The following is a 20059-nucleotide window of genomic DNA, read 5'->3' on the forward strand; positions in this document are numbered from 1 at the left end:
CTGTGGTTCCTGGAAGAGGCTGGGGAACCTGGGGTTGATCTAGGAGTCGAAGATGATAATTTCTTCCTCTTCATCCCATCCCAAAGGACCGCTTTCTTTCCTGCCCTGGCTTGTTCCCTCGTTGCCGCTCCCCTACCTGGATTTGACATTTTGCTCTCTGTGTTGCCCTTGCTTCTCACCTCGGCCTGGACTGGCTGGTATAGGGGCTCAGCTGGCAGCCGTTGTTCCTGAACTTGCCTGGTGATGATGCCCTGGCAGAGCAGTCGTCACCTGCTGTCCATGTGTTTCTGGACTTCGACTGCTCTTGTTGGTGTCACTTTGCAACCTGTGTGTGCCAGGCCCCCCAGTGCTGCCAGTCGTTTGCCGTGTTCCCAGCTTTTAGCCATCGTCTTCGCCAGGACTTCAAACACGAGGGACTGTGCTGTGTCCCACAGTGCTGTGAAAGAGTCTGTGGGGCTGTGTGGGGCAGGGTGCTCACTCTTCTCAAATTCTGGGGCACTGCTGTGGGAAGAGGTGGTGTCCTGTGGCCTTTGATCCTGGGACGTCTGTCCAAGGGAGAAAGCATTGCCTCCCTCATGGCTCCCTCGTTGCAGGCAATGGCATTGCTAATGGCACTGAGGACGAAGATGTTTACTTGGTCTTCCATTTCTTTGGCAGGGGCTGCAGGGCTGTTTTTTGCACGGTGCTGACTCTTCTTCAAATTTTGGGGCACTGATGTGACGAGAGGTGATGTCCTGTGGCCTCTGCTTGTAAGTCCTCTGCCCAGGGCAAAAGCCTTGCCTCCCTCATAGATTCCTCGTTGCAGGCTACGGCACTGCTAATGCCCCTGGAGATGAAGGCCTTTACTGGGTCTTCTATGTCCTTGGCAGTGGCTGCAGGGCTTTTTTTTGGACGAGTGCTGACTCTTCTTCAAATTTTCGGGCACTGCTGTGAGGAGAGGTGATGTTTTGCAGCCTTTGCTCCTGGGGCCTCTGTCCAAGGGAGAAAGCGTTGCCTCCCTTATAGGTCTCTCGTTGCGGGCTATTGCATTGCTAAAGACACGGGAGACTAAGGCTTTTACCTGGTCTTCCATTTCTCTGGCACGTTCTGCAGGGCTGTTTTTGGCAGGGTGATGACTCTTCTTCAAATTTTGGGGCACTGTTGTTAGGAGAGGTGGTGTTGTGTGGCCTTTGCTCCTGGGACCTCTGCACAAAGCAGAAAGCTTTGGCTGCCTCGTGGCTCCCTCGTTGCAGGCTATGGCATTGCTAATGCCCCTGGAGACGGAGGCCTTTACTTGGCCTTCCATGTCCTCGGCAGGAGCTGCAGGGCTGCGTGGGGCAGGGTGCTAACTCTTCTTCCAATTTTGGGACATTGCTGTGCTGAGAGGTGGTGAGCGGTGGCTTTTGGCCCCGGGTTGCTCAGCTCACTGGTGGCCCTACAAGAGAGATGCTGCCTTAGTGAACAGAGATCGGAACGCCTCTCCCTGACTGGGCAGCTCCCGACCCATCCTCTGACAGCCCTGGCTGCCAGTTTGCAGTTCTGGTTTCCCGCTGTGCCACAAGCTGGCTGAGGCCTTGGGCTGTCCCCAGCCTGGCCGTCAGTGATGGCGGGCGACCTAGACCCAAGAGACCTTTCCTTTCCTTCGTACTGAAGGAAACCTTGCAGCGAGAGTGGCTTCGTGGCTTCCCACACAGGGCCTCCAGCCCAGGGAGAAGCCACTTCTTCTTCCTCTGGTGCTGCTGCTTGAGCAAGAGGGGCTTCATTGGCCTTCCCAGGAGGGCCTCCAGCTAAAGCAGATGCTGAGGATATAGACGCTGCAGGCTCTGCTGTGGAAGGAGGCACCCTGGGCCCTGTGGCCGAGGGAGATTTGTTGCCTTGCTCGTGGTTCCCTGGCTCGTGGCTACAGCATGGTGTAGGACTGCAGAGACGATGATCTGGGCTGTCATAAAGGTCTTCGTCACAGGCACTGCAGGCATGTTGGTCGCTTCCCTGGGTCTCAGCCATTGCCGCAGTGCTGTGCTCGCTGGGGAGGGGACAGGCTAATGGCTTTGAGTCCTGAGACACTGGTGTGGGGGGAGGCGCTCTGTAGCCCTCACCTTCTCAAGCAGGGGCTAACGGAGGACCTGCTGGCCTGCTCTCTGCCAGTTTTATTCCCGTGAGAGGCGTGCCGTACCTCTCTTCCCCTGGACATTCAGCCACGGAAGCAGCTGACGGTGCAGTGTCCGTGGGCTCCAGTGAGCCAAGAGAGGCGCTTGTCGGGTGTTCTGCTTCTTCTGCTGCAGCCTTGCAGTCTACGCTGCTGGGTGAACTGCCCTATGTGTGGGGAAAGGCCTGTGGGTCCTGGAAGAGGCTGGGGAGCCTGGGGTTGATCCAGGAGGTGAAGATGACCATTTCTTCCTCTTCATCCGAACCCACAGGACCACTTTCCTTCCTGCCCCAGCCCTGGCTTGTCGCCTTGTCGCCACTCCCCTGCCTGGGTTTGACATGTTGCTCTCTCTGTTGCCCTTGCTTCTCACCCCTGTCTGGGCTAGCTGGTGCCGGGTCTCTGCTTGCAGCCATTCTTCCTGCACATAGCCGGGGATCAGGCCCTGGCAGAGCAGTGGTCCACCTGCTCTCCGCGTCTGTCTGGACCCCGGCTGATCTTGTTGCTGTCACTGTGCACCCCGTGTGTGCCAGGTCCCCCAGTGCTCCAGCCAAGGCAGATGCTGAGGATGCAGAGTCTGCAGGCTCTGCAGTGGGAGGAGGCACCCTGGGTCCTGTGGCCAAGGGAGCAGTTGGTGCCTTGCTCGTGGCTCCCCGGCTCATGGCTACAGCTTGTCTTAGGACTGCGGAAACCAGGGTCCGGGCTGTTTCATGCAGATCTTCATCACAGGCACTGGAGGCATGTTGGGCACGTCCCTGGCTCTCAACCATCACTGCAGTGCTGTGCTCGATGGGAGTGGGGCAGGCTGATGGCTTTGACTCTTGAGCCCCACGTGTCTGGGGAGGCGCTCTGTAGCCCTCGTCTTCCAAAGCAGGGGCTGATGGACAACTTGCTGGCCTGCTCTCTGACGGTTGTGTTGCGGTGAGAGGCATGCCGTGCCTCTCTGCCAGGCAAGCAGGCGATGTTTCAGTGTCCAATGAGCCAAGAGAGGCACTTGTTGGGGGTTCTGCTTATTGTGCTGCAGCCTCCCTGTCCGCGCTCCTGGCTGAGCTGCCCTCTTCCTGGGGAAAGGCCTGTGGGTCCTCAAAGAGGCTGGGGAACCTGGGGTTGATCCAGGACTTGAAGATGACAATCTCTTCCTCTTCATCCGAACCCACAGGACCACTTTCCTTCCTGCCCTGGCCCTGGCTTGTCTCATCCTTGCCACTCCACTGCCTGGCTTTGATGTGTATCTGTCCCTGCTGCCCTTGCTTCTCACCTCGGCCTGGACTGGCTGGTATAGGGGCTCAGCTGGCAGCCGTTGTTCCTGAACTTGCCTGGTGATGATGCCCTGGCAGAGCAGTCGTCACCTGCTGTCCATGTGTTTCTGGACTTCGACTGCTCTTGTTGGTGTCACTTTGCAACCTGTGTGTGCCAGGCCCTCCAGTGCTGCCAGTCGTTTGCCGTGTTCCCAGCTTTTAGCCATCGTCTTCGCCAGGACTTCAAACACGAGGGACTGTGCTGTGTCCCACAGTGCTGTGAAAGAGTCTGTGGGGCTGTGTGGGGCAGGGTGCCGGCTCTTCTTCAAATTTTGAGGCACTGCTGTGAGGAGAGGTGGTGTTCTGCGTCCTTTGTTCCTGGGAGGTCTGCCCAAGGGACAAAGCCTTGCCCCTCACTGCCTTGTCCCTGTCACCAGAGATGCACGGAAGAGGTGGCAGAAGCTCTTGGTGGCTGTGGGCCTCTGTGCCCAATGCCTTTGCCCTTCCTGCAGCTGAAGATGCAGAGGCTGTTGCTTGTAGAGGGGGCAGCTTGCAAGTGACCCTTTCAGATGATAATGTCTGTGCTGCAGGCACTTGCTTGGGTGCTGCTGCCTGAGTCGCTGCCTGCCTTGGGAAAGGCGGCATGGCTGGCAGATGGATTATCTCCTCCTGCCGCACCCCACTGTGTGGCAGTGTCTTCATGTCTCACAGCTTCTCCATCTGCAAGAGAATCGAGGGGAAAGGCCAAGTTACTTTGGTCATTTCTGCCATTCCTCTCCACGTCCCTGTAGAAGTGCTTTTGTGAGCTGCCCTTCAGTGGCCCCATTCATGCCCTGGCAGCTGACCACGCACAGTGGGGCTCGGCTTGCCAGGGTAATGCCCTTCCTGTCTCCTCCTGCAAGTGCTGCCTGCTTGTCGGAGGCTGCCAGGGCTGCCAAAGATGTTGCATCAAACCTTCCTGGGGCTCCCGACTCTGTGTGGCAGCTGCCAGTGTGACGCACGCTCTCTGGGCACGACCGCACTGGCTGCCTGTCCGCATGGAGGGACGATGGAGACAGCTCCTGGTTGCGGACAGCCAGGTTGAATTAGGCCACGCTGCTCTTTGTGCCTCTGGGCACAGAAATGCCAGGGCCCTGTGGGCTTTGGCTGTCCTGGGGGTCGGCTCTTCATGGAGAAACCCCAGGTTTGGGAATAACTGCGTCCAGGCCGGAGGTGCTCAGGGCCAGCTGGCCGGCTTGCTCCAGAACCGTTCTCCTCATCCTGGTGCTCTCCGTGCCGTCCCGTCACGCTGCTGTCCCTGTCTCGCTCCCTGAGCCTCACCTGGCGCTGCTCCTGTACGCTCTGCTGCTGGAACAGGTTGTATTTGCTGGAACTGGTTGCCCAGAGGGGTTGTGGAGCCTCCATCCTTGGAGATCTTCAGAAGCAGAATCCTCGGAATTGTGCGTAAAGGTAGTCCTTTGGGGAGAAAGAAAAGGAATTGGAAAAACAACCCAAAAACTAGCGAAAAAGAAAAAAAAAAAAAAAAAAGCAATGGTTAGATATTGTCTAATTGTCTGGCCTGAAAAGCCATTAAAAGGAACTTCACTATTTTGGCCACAATGCGGGTCTGATGGAAATTCCGGCTTTAAGTTTATATGTAAACAATAAGACTCCTTTTTTGGAGGAGGAATCAAGTTATGCTCCCTCTAATCCTAATATTGCACCGGAGGCAGCAGTAGCTGCACCAGCAAGGAAGTATATGTGTATGTGTTTGAGCCAAAGTATTGTTGTGAAGTGAGTGACTCCTCGAGGAACTCTGCCAGAGACAAAACAAAATAGTCTGGTTATTGTTCTAAGTGATATATCCTTGTAGCATGAATGAGAAGTTTAAGGGGCCTCTCTGCGTGATCGCGTGATTGTGCTGTGGGAGTGAGACGCAGCATCGCTGCGAAGCGAGCGCGGAGTTCCGATCCGTGAGAAGTCACTTCTTCTCGTGGAGCTGCTGCTGCAGTGAGAGGGGCTTTGCTTGTTTCTCCCACAGGGCCTGCAGCCAAGGCAGAGGCTGAGGAGGTACAGTCTACAGGCTCTGCTGTGGGAGGAGGCACCCTGTGCCCTGTGGCTGAGGGAGGAGTTGGATGAGCTGCACACTTCCTGGGGAAAGGCCTGTGAAGAGGACGCTGAAGCTGCTGCTTCAGAGAGAACAGCTTCCTTGGTGTCCCACGCAGGGCCTCCAGCCGAGGGAGAAGCCACTTCTCCTACTCGTGGTGCTGCTTCTGCACTGAGAGGGGCTTCACTGCTCTCCCCCACAGGGCCTCCAGCCAAGGCAGAGGCTGAGGGTGTACAGTCTACAGGCTCTGCTGTAGACAGTACATTGCTTCTTTCTTCTTTCACCAGCTCACTGGTGGCCCTACAAGAGAGATGCTGCCTTAGTGAACAGAGAGAGAAATGCCTCTTCCTGACAGGGCGGCTCCCGATACATTCCCTGTCAGCACTGGCGGCCATTTTGAAGTTCTGTTTTCCCCCCGAGCCACAAGCTGGCTGAGGCCTTGGGCTGTTCCCAGCATGGCTGTCAGTGATGGCGGGCGGCTTCTAGACCCAAGTGGCCTTTCTTTTACTTTGTACTGAAGGAAACCTTGCAGCGAGAGTGGCTTCGCTGGCTTCCGAAACAGGGCCTCCAGCCCAAGGAGAAGCCACTTCTTCTTCCTCTGGTGCTGCTGCTTGAGCAAGAGCGGCTTCACTGGCTTCTCCCACAGGGTCAGCAGCTCAGGGAGAATCCACGTCTCCTTCTCCTGGTGCTGCTTCTGCTGTGAGAGGGCCTTTGCTGGTCTCCCCCACAGGACCTCCAGCTAAAGCAGATGCTGAAGATTCACAGTCTACAGGCTCTGCTGTTAGAGGAATCACCCTGTGCCCTGTGGCCGAGGGAGCAGTTGGTGCCTTGATCGTGGCTCCCTGGATGATGGCTACAGAATGGAGTAGGACTGCAGAGACAATGATCTGGGCTGTTTCATACAGATATTCATCAGAGACACTGGAGGCATTTTGGCCATGTCCCTGGCTCTCAACCATCGCCAACGTGCTGTGCTCACTGGGGATGGGACAGGCTGATGGCTTTGAGTCTCGAGACACTGGAATGGGGGGAGGCGCTCTGTTCCCCTCATCTTCAAAAGCAGGGGCTGATGGAGGACTTGCTGGCCTGCTCTCCGCCGGTACTGTTGCAGTGAGAGGCGTGCTGTGCCTCCCTTCCCCTGGACCTTCTGCCAGGGGAGCAGCTGGTGGTGCAGTGTCCGTGGGCTCCAATGAGCCAAGAGAGGCGCTTGTTGGTTGTTCTGCTACTTCTACTGCAGCCTCCCTGTCCACACTGCTGAATGAGCTGCCCTCTTCCTGGGGAAAGGGCTGTGGTTCCTGGAAGAGGCTGGGGAACCTGGGGTTGATCTAGGAGTCGAAGATGATAATTTCTTCCTCTTCATCCCATCCCAAAGGACCGCTTTCTTTCCTGCCCTGGCTTGTTCCCTCGTTGCCGCTCCCCTACCTGGATTTGACATTTTGCTCTCTGTGTTGCCCTTGCTTCTCACCTCGGCCTGGACTGGCTGGTATAGGGGCTCAGCTGGCAGCCGTTGTTCCTGAACTTGCCTGGTGATGATGCCCTGGCAGAGCAGTCGTCACCTGCTGTCCATGTGTTTCTGGACTTCGACTGCTCTTGTTGGTGTCACTTTGCAACCTGCGTGTGCCAGGCCCTCCAGTGCTGCCAGTCGTTTGCCGTGTTCCCAGCTTTTAGCCATCGTCTTCGCCAGGACTTCAAACACGAGGGACTGTGCTGTGTCCCACAGTGCTGTGAAAGAGTCTGTGGGGCTGTGTGGGGCAGGGTGCCGGCTCTTCTTCAAATTTTGAGGCACTGCTGTGAGGAGAGGTGGTGTTCTGCGTCCTTTGTTCCTGGGAGGTCTGCCCAAGGGACAAAGCCTTGCCCCTCACTGCCTTGTCCCTGTCACCAGAGATGCACGGAAGAGGTGGCAGAAGCTCTTGGTGGCTGTGGGCCTCTGTGCCCAATGCCTTTGCCCTTCCTGCAGCTGAAGATGCAGAGGCTGTTGCTTGTAGAGGGGGCAGCTTGCAAGTGACCCTTTCAGATGATAATGTCTGTGCTGCAGGCACTTGCTTGGGTGCTGCTGCCTGAGTCGCTGCCTGCCTTGGGAAAGGCGGCATGGCTGGCAGATGGATTATCTCCTCCTGCCGCACCCCACTGTGTGGCAGTGTCTTCATGTCTCACAGCTTCTCCATCTGCAAGAGAATCGAGGGGAAAGGCCAAGTTACTTTGGTCATTTCTGCCATTCCTCTCCACGTCCCTGTAGAAGTGCTTTTGTGAGCTGCCCTGCAGTGGCCCCATTCATGCCCTGGCAGCTGACCACGCACAGTGGGGCTCGGCTTGCCAGGGTAATGCCCTTCCTGTCTCCTCCTGCAAGTGCTGCCTGCTTGTCGGAGGCTGCCAGGGCTGCCAAAGATGTTGCATCAAACCTTCCTGGGGCTCCCGACTCTGTGTGGCAGCTGCCAGTGTGACGCACGCTCTCTGGGCACGACCGCACTGGCTGCCTGTCCGCATGGAGGGACGATGGAGACAGCTCCTGGTTGCGGACAGCCAGGTTGAATTAGGCCACGCTGCTCTTTGTGCCTCTGGGCACAGAAATGCCAGGGCCCTGTGGGCTTTGGCTGTCCTGGGGGTCGGCTCTTCATGGAGAAACCCCAGGTTTGGGAATAACTGCGTCCAGGCCGGAGGTGCTCAGGGCCAGCTGGCCGGCTTGCTCCAGAACCGTTCTCCTCATCCTGGTGCTCTCCGTGCCGTCCCGTCACGCTGCTGTCCCTGTCTCGCTCCCTGAGCCTCACCTGGCGCTGCTCCTGTACGCTCTGCTGCTGGAACAGGTTGTATTTGCTGGAACTGGTTGCCCAGAGGGGTTGTGGAGCCTCCATCCTTGGAGATCTTCAGAAGCAGAATCCTCGGAATTGTGCGTAAAGGTAGTCCTTTGGGGAGAAAGAAAAGGAATTGGAAAAACAACCCAAAAACTAGCGAAAAAGAAAAAAAAAAAAAAAAAAAGCAATGGTTAGATATTGTCTAATTGTCTGGCCTGAAAAGCCATTAAAAGGAACTTCACTATTTTGGCCACAATGCGGGTCTGATGGAAATTCCGGCTTTAAGTTTATATGTAAACAATAAGACTCCTTTTTTGGAGGAGGAATCAAGTTATGCTCCCTCTAATCCTAATATTGCACCGGAGGCAGCAGTAGCTGCACCAGCAAGGAAGTATATGTGTATGTGTTTGAGCCAAAGTATTGTTGTGAAGTGAGTGACTCCTCGAGGAACTCTGCCAGAGACAAAACAAAATAGTCTGGTTATTGTTCTAAGTGATATATCCTTGTAGCATGAATGAGAAGTTTAAGGGGCCTCTCTGCGTGATCGCGTGATTGTGCTGTGGGAGTGAGACGCAGCATCGCTGCGAAGCGAGCGCGGAGTTCCGATCCGTGAGAAGTCACTTCTTCTCGTGGAGCTGCTGCTGCAGTGAGAGGGGCTTTGCTTGTTTCTCCCACAGGGCCTGCAGCCAAGGCAGAGGCTGAGGAGGTACAGTCTACAGGCTCTGCTGTGGGAGGAGGCACCCTGTGCCCTGTGGCTGAGGGAGGAGTTGGATGAGCTGCACACTTCCTGGGGAAAGGCCTGTGAAGAGGACGCTGAAGCTGCTGCTTCAGAGAGAACAGCTTCCTTGGTGTCCCACGCAGGGCCTCCAGCCGAGGGAGAAGCCACTTCTCCTACTCGTGGTGCTGCTTCTGCACTGAGAGGGGCTTCACTGCTCTCCCCCACAGGGCCTCCAGCCAAGGCAGAGGCTGAGGGTGTACAGTCTACAGGCTCTGCTGTAGACAGTACATTGCTTCTTTCTTCTTTCACCAGCTCACTGGTGGCCCTACAAGAGAGATGCTGCCTTAGTGAACAGAGAGAGAAATGCCTCTTCCTGACAGGGCGGCTCCCGATACATTCCCTGTCAGCACTGGCGGCCATTTTGAAGTTCTGTTTTCCCCCCGAGCCACAAGCTGGCTGAGGCCTTGGGCTGTTCCCAGCATGGCTGTCAGTGATGGCGGGCGGCTTCTAGACCCAAGTGGCCTTTCTTTTACTTTGTACTGAAGGAAACCTTGCAGCGAGAGTGGCTTCGCTGGCTTCCGAAACAGGGCCTCCAGCCCAAGGAGAAGCCACTTCTTCTTCCTCTGGTGCTGCTGCTTGAGCAAGAGCGGCTTCACTGGCTTCTCCCACAGGGTCAGCAGCTCAGGGAGAATCCACGTCTCCTTCTCCTGGTGCTGCTTCTGCTGTGAGAGGGCCTTTGCTGGTCTCCCCCACAGGACCTCCAGCTAAAGCAGATGCTGAAGATTCACAGTCTACAGGCTCTGCTGTTAGAGGAATCACCCTGTGCCCTGTGGCCGAGGGAGCAGTTGGTGCCTTGATCGTGGCTCCCTGGATGATGGCTACAGAATGGAGTAGGACTGCAGAGACAATGATCTGGGCTGTTTCATACAGATATTCATCAGAGACACTGGAGGCATTTTGGCCATGTCCCTGGCTTTCAACCATCGCCAACGTGCTGTGCTCACTGGGGATGGGACAGGCTGATGGCTTTGAGTCTCGAGACACTGGAATGGGGGGAGGCGCTCTGTTCCCCTCATCTTCAAAAGCAGGGGCTGATGGAGGACTTGCTGGCCTGCTCTCCGCCGGTACTGTTGCAGTGAGAGGCGTGCTGTGCCTCCCTTCCCCTGGACCTTCTGCCAGGGGAGCAGCTGGTGGTGCAGTGTCCGTGGGCTCCAATGAGCCAAGAGAGGCGCTTGTTGGTTGTTCTGCTACTTCTACTGCAGCCTCCCTGTCCACACTGCTGAATGAGCTGCCCTCTTCCTGGGGAAAGGGCTGTGGTTCCTGGAAGAGGCTGGGGAACCTGGGGTTGATCTAGGAGTCGAAGATGATAATTTCTTCCTCTTCATCCCATCCCAAAGGACCGCTTTCTTTCCTGCCCTGGCTTGTTCCCTCGTTGCCGCTCCCCTACCTGGATTTGACATTTTGCTCTCTGTGTTGCCCTTGCTTCTCACCTCGGCCTGGACTGGCTGGTATAGGGGCTCAGCTGGCAGCCGTTGTTCCTGAACTTGCCTGGTGATGATGCCCTGGCAGAGCAGTCGTCACCTGCTGTCCATGTGTTTCTGGACTTCGACTGCTCTTGTTGGTGTCACTTTGCAACCTGTGTGTGCCAGGCCCCCCAGTGCTGCCAGTCGTTTGCCGTGTTCCCAGCTTTTAGCCATCGTCTTCGCCAGGACTTCAAACACGAGGGACTGTGCTGTGTCCCACAGTGCTGTGAAAGAGTCTGTGGGGCTGTGTGGGGCAGGGTGCTCACTCTTCTCAAATTCTGGGGCACTGCTGTGGGAAGAGGTGGTGTCCTGTGGCCTTTGATCCTGGGACGTCTGTCCAAGGGAGAAAGCATTGCCTTCCTCATGGCTCCCTCGTTGCAGGCAATGGCATTGCTAATGGCACTGAGGACGAAGATGTTTACTTGGTCTTCCATTTCTTTGGCAGGGGCTGCAGGGCTGTTTTTTGCACGGTGCTGACTCTTCTTCAAATTTTGGGGCACTGATGTGACGAGAGGTGATGTCCTGTGGCCTCTGCTTGTAAGTCCTCTGCCCAGGGCAAAAGCCTTGCCTCCCTCATAGATTCCTCGTTGCAGGCTACGGCACTGCTAATGCCCCTGGAGATGAAGGCCTTTACTGGGTCTTCTATGTCCTTGGCAGTGGCTGCAGGGCTTTTTTTTGGACGAGTGCTGACTCTTCTTCAAATTTTTGGGCACTGCTGTGAGGAGAGGTGATGTTTTGCAGCCTTTGCTCCTGGGGCCTCTGTCCAAGGGAGAAAGCGTTGCCTCCCTTATAGGTCTCTCGTTGCGGGCTATTGCATTGCTAAAGACACGGGAGACTAAGGCTTTTACCTGGTCTTCCATTTCTCTGGCACGTTCTGCAGGGCTGTTTTTGGCAGGGTGATGACTCTTCTTCAAATTTTGGGGCACTGTTGTTAGGAGAGGTGGTGTTGTGTGGCCTTTGCTCCTGGGACCTCTGCACAAAGCAGAAAGCTTTGGCTGCCTCGTGGCTCCCTCGTTGCAGGCTATGGCATTGCTAATGCCCCTGGAGACGGAGGCCTTTACTTGGCCTTCCATGTCCTCGGCAGGAGCTGCAGGGCTGCGTGGGGCAGGGTGCTAACTCTTCTTCCAATTTTGGGACATTGCTGTGCTGAGAGGTGGTGAGCGGTGGCTTTTGGCCCCGGGTTGCTCAGCTCACTGGTGGCCCTACAAGAGAGATGCTGCCTTAGTGAACAGAGATCGGAACGCCTCTCCCTGACTGGGCAGCTCCCGACCCATCCTCTGACAGCCCTGGCTGCCAGTTTGCAGTTCTGGTTTCCCGCTGTGCCACAAGCTGGCTGAGGCCTTGGGCTGTCCCCAGCCTGGCCGTCAGTGATGGCGGGCGACCTAGACCCAAGAGACCTTTCCTTTCCTTCGTACTGAAGGAAACCTTGCAGCGAGAGTGGCTTCGTGGCTTCCCACACAGGGCCTCCAGCCCAGGGAGAAGCCACTTCTTCTTCCTCTGGTGCTGCTGCTTGAGCAAGAGGGGCTTCATTGGCCTTCCCAGGAGGGCCTCCAGCTAAAGCAGATGCTGAGGATATAGACGCTGCAGGCTCTGCTGTGGAAGGAGGCACCCTGGGCCCTGTGGCCGAGGGAGATTTGTTGCCTTGCTCGTGGTTCCCTGGCTCGTGGCTACAGCATGGTGTAGGACTGCAGAGACGATGATCTGGGCTGTCATAAAGGTCTTCGTCACATGCCTACGACTGCAGGCATGTTGGTCGCTTCCCTGGGTCTCAGCCATTGCCGCAGTGCTGTGCTCGCTGGGGAGGGGACAGGCTGATGGCTTTGAGTCCTGAGACACTGGTGTGGGGGGAGGCGCTCTGTAGCCCTCACCTTCTCAAGCAGGGGCTAACGGAGGACCTGCTGGCCTGCTCTCTGCCAGTTTTATTCCCGTGAGAGGCGTGCCGTACCTCTCTTCCCCTGGACATTCAGCCACGGAAGCAGCTGACGGTGCAGTGTCCGTGGGCTCCAGTGAGCCAAGAGAGGCGCTTGTCGGGTGTTCTGCTTCTTCTGCTGCAGCCTTGCAGTCTACGCTGCTGGGTGAACTGCCCTATGTGTGGGGAAAGGCCTGTGGGTCCTGGAAGAGGCTGGGGAGCCTGGGGTTGATCCAGGAGGTGAAGATGACCATTTCTTCCTCTTCATCTGAACCCACAGGACCACTTTCCTTCCTGCCCCAGCCCTGGCTTGTCGCCTTGTCGCCACTCCCCTGCCTGGGTTTGACATGTTGCTCTCTCTGTTGCCCTTGCTTCTCACCCCTGTCTGGGCTAGCTGGTGCCGGGTCTCTGCTTGCAGCCATTCTTCCTGCACATAGCTGGGGATCAGGCCCTGGCAGAGCAGTGGTCCACCTGCTCTCCGCGTCTGTCTGGACCCCGGCTGATCTTGTTGCTGTCACTGTGCACCCCGTGTGTGCCAGGTCCCCCAGTGCTCCAGCCAAGGCAGATGCTGAGGATGCAGAGTCTGCAGGCTCTGCAGTGGGAGGAGGCACCCTGGGTCCTGTGGCCAAGGGAGCAGTTGGTGCCTTGCTCGTGGCTCCCCGGCTCATGGCTACAGCTTGTCTTAGGACTGCGGAAACCAGGGTCTGGGCTGTTTCATGCAGATCTTCATCACAGGCACTGGAGGCATGTTGGGCACGTCCCTGGCTCTCAACCATCACTGCAGTGCTGTGCTCGATGGGAGTGGGGCAGGCTGATGGCTTTGACTCTTGAGCCCCACGTGTCTGGGGAGGCGCTCTGTAGCCCTCGTCTTCCAAAGCAGGGGCTGATGGACAACTTGCTGGCCTGCTCTCTGACGGTTGTGTTGCGGTGAGAGGCATGCCGTGCCTCTCTGCCAGGCAAGCAGGCGATGTTTCAGTGTCCAATGAGCCAAGAGAGGCACTTGTTGGGGGTTCTGCTTATTGTGCTGCAGCCTCCCTGTGCGCGCTCCTGGCTGAGCTGCCCTCTTCCTGGGGAAAGGCCTGTGGGTCCTCAAAGAGGCTGGGGAACCTGGGGTTGATCCAGGACTTGAAGATGACAATCTCTTCCTCTTCATCCGAACCCACAGGACCACTTTCCTTCCTGCCCTGGCCCTGGCTTGTCTCATCCTTGCCACTCCACTGCCTGGCTTTGATGTGTATCTGTCCCTGCTGCCCTTGCTTCTCACCTCGGCCTGGACTGGCTGGTATAGGGGCTCAGCTGGCAGCCGTTGTTCCTGAACTTGCCTGGTGATGATGCCCTGGCAGAGCAGTCGTCACCTGCTGTCCATGTGTTTCTGGACTTCGACTGCTCTTGTTGGTGTCACTTTGCAACCTGTGTGTGCCAGGCCCCCCAGTGCTGCCAGTCGTTTGCCGTGTTCCCAGCTTTTAGCCATCGTCTTCGCCAGGACTTCAAACACGAGGGACTGTGCTGTGTCCCACAGTGCTGTGAAAGAGTCTGTGGGGCTGTGTGGGGCAGGGTGCCGGCTCTTCTTCAAATTTTGAGGCACTGCTGTGAGGAGAGGTGGTGTTCTGCGTCCTTTGTTCCTGGGAGGTCTGCCCAAGGGACAAAGCCTTGCCCCTCACTGCCTTGTCCCTGTCACCAGAGATGCACGGAAGAGGTGGCAGAAGCTCTTGGTGGCTGTGGGCCTCTGTGCCCAATGCCTTTGCCCTTCCTGCAGCTGAAGATGCAGAGGCTGTTGCTTGTAGAGGGGGCAGCTTGCAAGTGACCCTTTCAGATGATAATGTCTGTGCTGCAGGCACTTGCTTGGGTGCTGCTGCCTGAGTCGCTGCCTGCCTTGGGAAAGGCGGCATGGCTGGCAGATGGATTATCTCCTCCTGCCGCACCCCACTGTGTGGCAGTGTCTTCATGTCTCACAGCTTCTCCATCTGCAAGAGAATCGAGGGGAAAGGCCAAGTTACTTTGGTCATTTCTGCCATTCCTCTCCACGTCCCTGTAGAAGTGCTTTTGTGAGCTGCCCTGCAGTGGCCCCATTCATGCCCTGGCAGCTGACCACGCACAGCGGGGCTCGGCTTGCCAGGGTAATGCCCTTCCTGTCTCCTCCTGCAAGTGCTGCCTGCTCGTCGGAGGCTGCCAGGGCTGCCAAAGATGTTGCATCAAACCTTCCTGGGGCTCCCGACTCTGTGTGGCAGCTGCCAGTGTGACGCACGCTCTCTGGGCACGACCGCACTGGCTGCCTGTCCGCATGGAGGGACGATGGAGACAGCTCCTGGTTGCGGACAGCCAGGTTGAATTAGGCCACGCTGCTCTTTGTGCCTCTGGGCACAGAAATGCCAGGGCCCTGTGGGCTTTGGCTGTCCTGGGGGTCGGCTCTTCATGGAGAAACCCCAGGTTTGGGAATAACTGCGTCCAGGCCGGAGGTGCTCAGGGCCAGCTGGCCGGCTTGCTCCAGAACCGTTCTCCTCATCCTGGTGCTCTCCGTGCCGTCCCGTCACGCTGCTGTCCCTGTCTCGCTCCCTGAGCCTCACCTGGCGCTGCTCCTGTACGCTCTGCTGCTGGAACAGGTTGTATTTGCTGGAACTGGTTGCCCAGAGGGGTTGTGGAGCCTCCATCCTTGGAGATCTTCAGAAGCAGAATCCTCGGAATTGTGCATAAAGGTAGTCCTTTGGGGAGAAAGAAAAGGAATTGGAAAAACAACCCAAAAACTAGCGAAAAAGAAAAAAAAAAAAAAAAAAAGCAATGGTTAGATATTGTCTAATTGTCTGGCCTGAAAAGCCATTAAAAGGAACTTCACTATTTTGGCCACAATGCGGGTCTGATGGAAATTCCGGCTTTAAGTTTATATGTAAACAATAAGACTCCTTTTTTGGAGGAGGAATCAAGTTATGCTCCCTCTAATCCTAATATTGCACCGGAGGCAGCAGTAGCTGCACCAGCAAGGAAGTATATGTGTATGTGTTTGAGCCAAAGTATTGTTGTGAAGTGAGTGACTCCTCGAGGAACTCTGCCAGAGACAAAACAAAATAGTCTGGTTATTGTTCTAAGTGATATATCCTTGTAGCATGAATGAGAAGTTTAAGGGGCCTCTCTGCGTGATCGCGTGATTGTGCTGTGGGAGTGAGACGCAGCATCGCTGCGAAGCGAGCGCGGAGTTCCGATCCGTGAGAAGTCACTTCTTCTCGTGGAGCTGCTGCTGCAGTGAGAGGGGCTTTGCTTGTTTCTCCCACAGGGCCTGCAGCCAAGGCAGAGGCTGAGGAGGTACAGTCTACAGGCTCTGCTGTGGGAGGAGGCACCCTGTGCCCTGTGGCTGAGGGAGGAGTTGGATGAGCTGCACACTTCCTGGGGAAAGGCCTGTGAAGAGGACGCTGAAGCTGCTGCTTCAGAGAGAACAGCTTCCTTGGTGTCCCACGCAGGGCCTCCAGCCGAGGGAGAAGCCACTTCTCCTACTCGTGGTGCTGCTTCTGCACTGAGAGGGGCTTCACTGCTCTCCCCCACAGGGCCTCCAGCCAAGGCAGAGGCTGAGGGTGTACAGTCTACAGGCTCTGCTGTAGACAGTACATTGCTTCTTTCTTCTTTCACCAGCTCACTGGTGGCCCTACAAGAGAGATGCTGCCTTAGTGAACAGAGAGAGAAATGCCTCTTCCTGACAGGGCGGCTCCCGATACATTCCCTGTCAGCACGGGCGGCCATTTTGAAGTTCTGTTTTCCCCCCGAGCCACAAGCTGGCTGAGGCCTTGGGCTGTTCCCAGCATGGCTGTCAGTGATGGCGGGCGGCTTCTAGACCCAAGTGGCCTTTCTTTTACTTTGTACTGAAGGAAACCTTGCAGCGAGAGTGGCTTCGCTGGCTTCCGAAACAGGGCCTCCAGCCCAAGGAGAAGCCACTTCTTCTTCCTCTGGTGCTGCTGCTTGAGCAAGAGCGGCTTCACTGGCTTCTCCCACAGGGTCAGCAGCTCAGGGAGAATCCACGTCTCCTTCTCCTGGTGCTGCTTCTGCTGTGAGAGGGCCTTTGCTGGTCTCCCCCACAGGACCTCCAGCTAAAGCAGATGCTGAAGATTCACAGTCTACAGGCTCTGCTGTTAGAGGAATCACCCTGTGCCCTGTGGCCGAGGGAGCAGTTGGTGCCTTGATCGTGGCTCCCTGGATGATGGCTACAGAATGGAGTAGGACTGCAGAGACAATGATCTGGGCTGTTTCATACAGATATTCATCAGAGACACTGGAGGCATTTTGGCCATGTCCCTGGCTCTCAACCATCGCCAACGTGCTGTGCTCACTGGGGATGGGACAGGCTGATGGCTTTGAGTCTCGAGACACTGGAATGGGGGGAGGCGCTCTGTTCCCCTCATCTTCAAAAGCAGGGGCTGATGGAGGACTTGCTGGCCTGCTCTCCGCCGGTACTGTTGCAGTGAGAGGCGTGCTGTGCCTCCCTTCCCCTGGACCTTCTGCCAGGGGAGCAGCTGGTGGTGCAGTGTCCGTGGGCTCCAATGAGCCAAGAGAGGCGCTTGTTGGTTGTTCTGCTACTTCTACTGCAGCCTCCCTGTCCACACTGCTGAATGAGCTGCCCTCTTCCTGGGGAAAGGGCTGTGGTTCCTGGAAGAGGCTGGGGAACCTGGGGTTGATCTAGGAGTTGAAGATGATAATTTCTTCCTCTTCATCCCATCCCAAAGGACCGCTTTCTTTCCTGCCCTGGCTTGTTCCCTCGTTGCCGCTCCCCTACCTGGATTTGACATTTTGCTCTCTGTGTTGCCCTTGCTTCTCACCTCGGCCTGGACTGGCTGGTATAGGGGCTCAGCTGGCAGCCGTTGTTCCTGAACTTGCCTGGTGATGATGCCCTGGCAGAGCAGTCGTCACCTGCTGTCCATGTGTTTCTGGACTTCGACTGCTCTTGTTGGTGTCACTTTGCAACCTGTGTGTGCCAGGCCCTCCAGTGCTGCCAGTCGTTTGCCGTGTTCCCAGCTTTTAGCCATCGTCTTCGCCAGGACTTCAAACACGAGGGACTGTGCTGTGTCCCACAGTGCTGTGAAAGAGTCTGTGGGGCTGTGTGGGGCAGGGTGCCGGCTCTTCTTCAAATTTTGAGGCACTGCTGTGAGGAGAGGTGGTGTTCTGCGTCCTTTGTTCCTGGGAGGTCTGCCCAAGGGACAAAGCCTTGCCCCTCACTGCCTTGTCCCTGTCACCAGAGATGCACGGAAGAGGTGGCAGAAGCTCTTGGTGGCTGTGGGCCTCTGTGCCCAATGCCTTTGCCCTTCCTGCAGCTGAAGATGCAGAGGCTGTTGCTTGTAGAGGGGGCAGCTTGCAAGTGACCCTTTCAGATGATAATGTCTGTGCTGCAGGCACTTGCTTGGGTGCTGCTGCCTGAGTCGCTGCCTGCCTTGGGAAAGGCGGCATGGCTGGCAGATGGATTATCTCCTCCTGCTGCACCCCACTGTGTGGCAGTGTCTTCATGTCTCACAGCTTCTCCATCTGCAAGAGAATCGAGGGGAAAGGCCAAGTTACTTTGGTCATTTCTGCCATTCCTCTCCACGTCCCTGTAGAAGTGCTTTTGTGAGCTGCCCTGCAGTGGCCCCATTCATGCCCTGGCAGCTGACCACGCACAGCGGGGCTCGGCTTGCCAGGGTAATGCCCTTCCTGTCTCCTCCTGCAAGTGCTGCCTGCTCGTCGGAGGCTGCCAGGGCTGCCAAAGATGTTGCATCAAACCTTCCTGGGGCTCCCGACTCTGTGTGGCAGCTGCCAGTGTGACGCACGCTCTCTGGGCACGACCGCACTGGCTGCCTGTCCGCATGGAGGGACGATGGAGACAGCTCCTGGTTGCGGACAGCCAGGTTGAATTAGGCCACGCTGCTCTTTGTGCCTCTGGGCACAGAAATGCCAGGGCCCTGTGGGCTTTGGCTGTCCTGGGGGTTGGCTCTTCATGGAGAAACCCCAGGTTTGGGAATAACTGCGTCCAGGCCGGAGGTGCTCAGGGCCAGCTGGCCGGCTTGCTCCAGAACCGTTCTCCTCATCCTGGTGCTCTCCGTGCCGTCCCGTCACGCTGCTGTCCCTGTCTCGCTCCCTGAGCCTCACCTGGCGCTGCTCCTGTACGCTCTGCTGCTGGAACAGGTTGTATTTGCTTGAACTGGTTGCCCAGAGGGGTTGTGGAGCCTCCATCCTTGGAGATCTTCAGAAGCAGAATCCTCGGAATTGTGCATAAAGGTAGTCCTTTGGGGAGAAAGAAAAGGAATTGGAAAAACAACCCAAAAACTAGCGAAAAAGAAAAAAAAAAAAAAAAAGCAATGGTTAGATATTGTCTAATTGTCTGGCCTGAAAAGCCATTAAAAGGAACTTCACTATTTTGGCCAAAATACGGGTCTGATGGAAATTCCGGCTTTAAGTTTATATGTAAACAATAAGACTCCTTTTTTGGAGGAGGAATCAAGTTATGCTCCCTCTAATCCTAATATTGCACCGGAGGCAGCAGTAGCTGCACCAGCAAGGAAGTATATGTGTATGTGTTTGAGCCAAAGTATTGTTGTGAAGTGAGTGACTCCTCGAGGAACTCTGCCAGAGACAAAACAAAATAGTCTGGTTATTGTTCTAAGTGATATATCCTTGTAGCATGAATGAGAAGTTTAAGGGACCTCTCTGCGTGATTGCGTGATTGTGCTGTGGGAGTGAGACGCAGCATCGCTGCGAAGCGAGCGCGGAGTTCCGATCCGTGAGAAGTCACTTCTTCTCGTGGAGCTGCTGCTGCAGTGAGAGGGGCTTTGCTTGTTTCTCCCACAGGGCCTGCAGCCAAGGCAGAGGCTGAGGAGGTACAGTCTACAGGCTCTGCTGTGGGAGGAGGCACCCTGTGCCCTGTGGCTGAGGGAGGAGTTGGATGAGCTGCACACTTCCTGGGGAAAGGCCTGTGAAGAGGACGCTGAAGCTGCTGCTTCAGAGAGAACAGCTTCCTTGGTGTCCCACGCAGGGCCTCCAGCCGAGGGAGAAGCCACTTCTCCTACTCGTGGTGCTGCTTCTGCACTGAGAGGGGCTTCACTGCTCTCCCCCACAGGGCCTCCAGCCAAGGCAGAGGCTGAGGGTGTACAGTCTACAGGCTCTGCTGTAGACAGTACATTGCTTCTTTCTTCTTTCACCAGCTCACTGGTGGCCCTACAAGAGAGATGCTGCCTTAGTGAACAGAGAGAGAAATGCCTCTTCCTGACAGGGCGGCTCCCGATACATTCCCTGTCAGCACGGGCGGCCATTTTGAAGTTCTGTTTTCCCCCCGAGCCACAAGCTGGCTGAGGCCTTGGGCTGTTCCCAGCATGGCTGTCAGTGATGGCGGGCGGCTTCTAGACCCAAGTGGCCTTTCTTTTACTTTGTACTGAAGGAAACCTTGCAGCGAGAGTGGCTTCGCTGGCTTCCGAAACAGGGCCTCCAGCCCAAGGAGAAGCCACTTCTTCTTCCTCTGGTGCTGCTGCTTGAGCAAGAGCGGCTTCACTGGCTTCTCCCACAGGGTCAGCAGCTCAGGGAGAATCCACGTCTCCTTCTCCTGGTGCTGCTTCTGCTGTGAGAGGGCCTTTGCTGGTCTCCCCCACAGGACCTCCAGCTAAAGCAGATGCTGAAGATTCACAGTGTACAGGCTCTGCTGTTAGAGGAATCACCCTGTGCCCTGTGGCCGAG

This window comes from Anser brachyrhynchus (genome assembly GCF_964034855.1).
Source record: "Anser brachyrhynchus genome assembly, chromosome: 1".
Taxonomy (NCBI): domain Eukaryota; kingdom Metazoa; phylum Chordata; class Aves; order Anseriformes; family Anatidae; genus Anser; species Anser brachyrhynchus.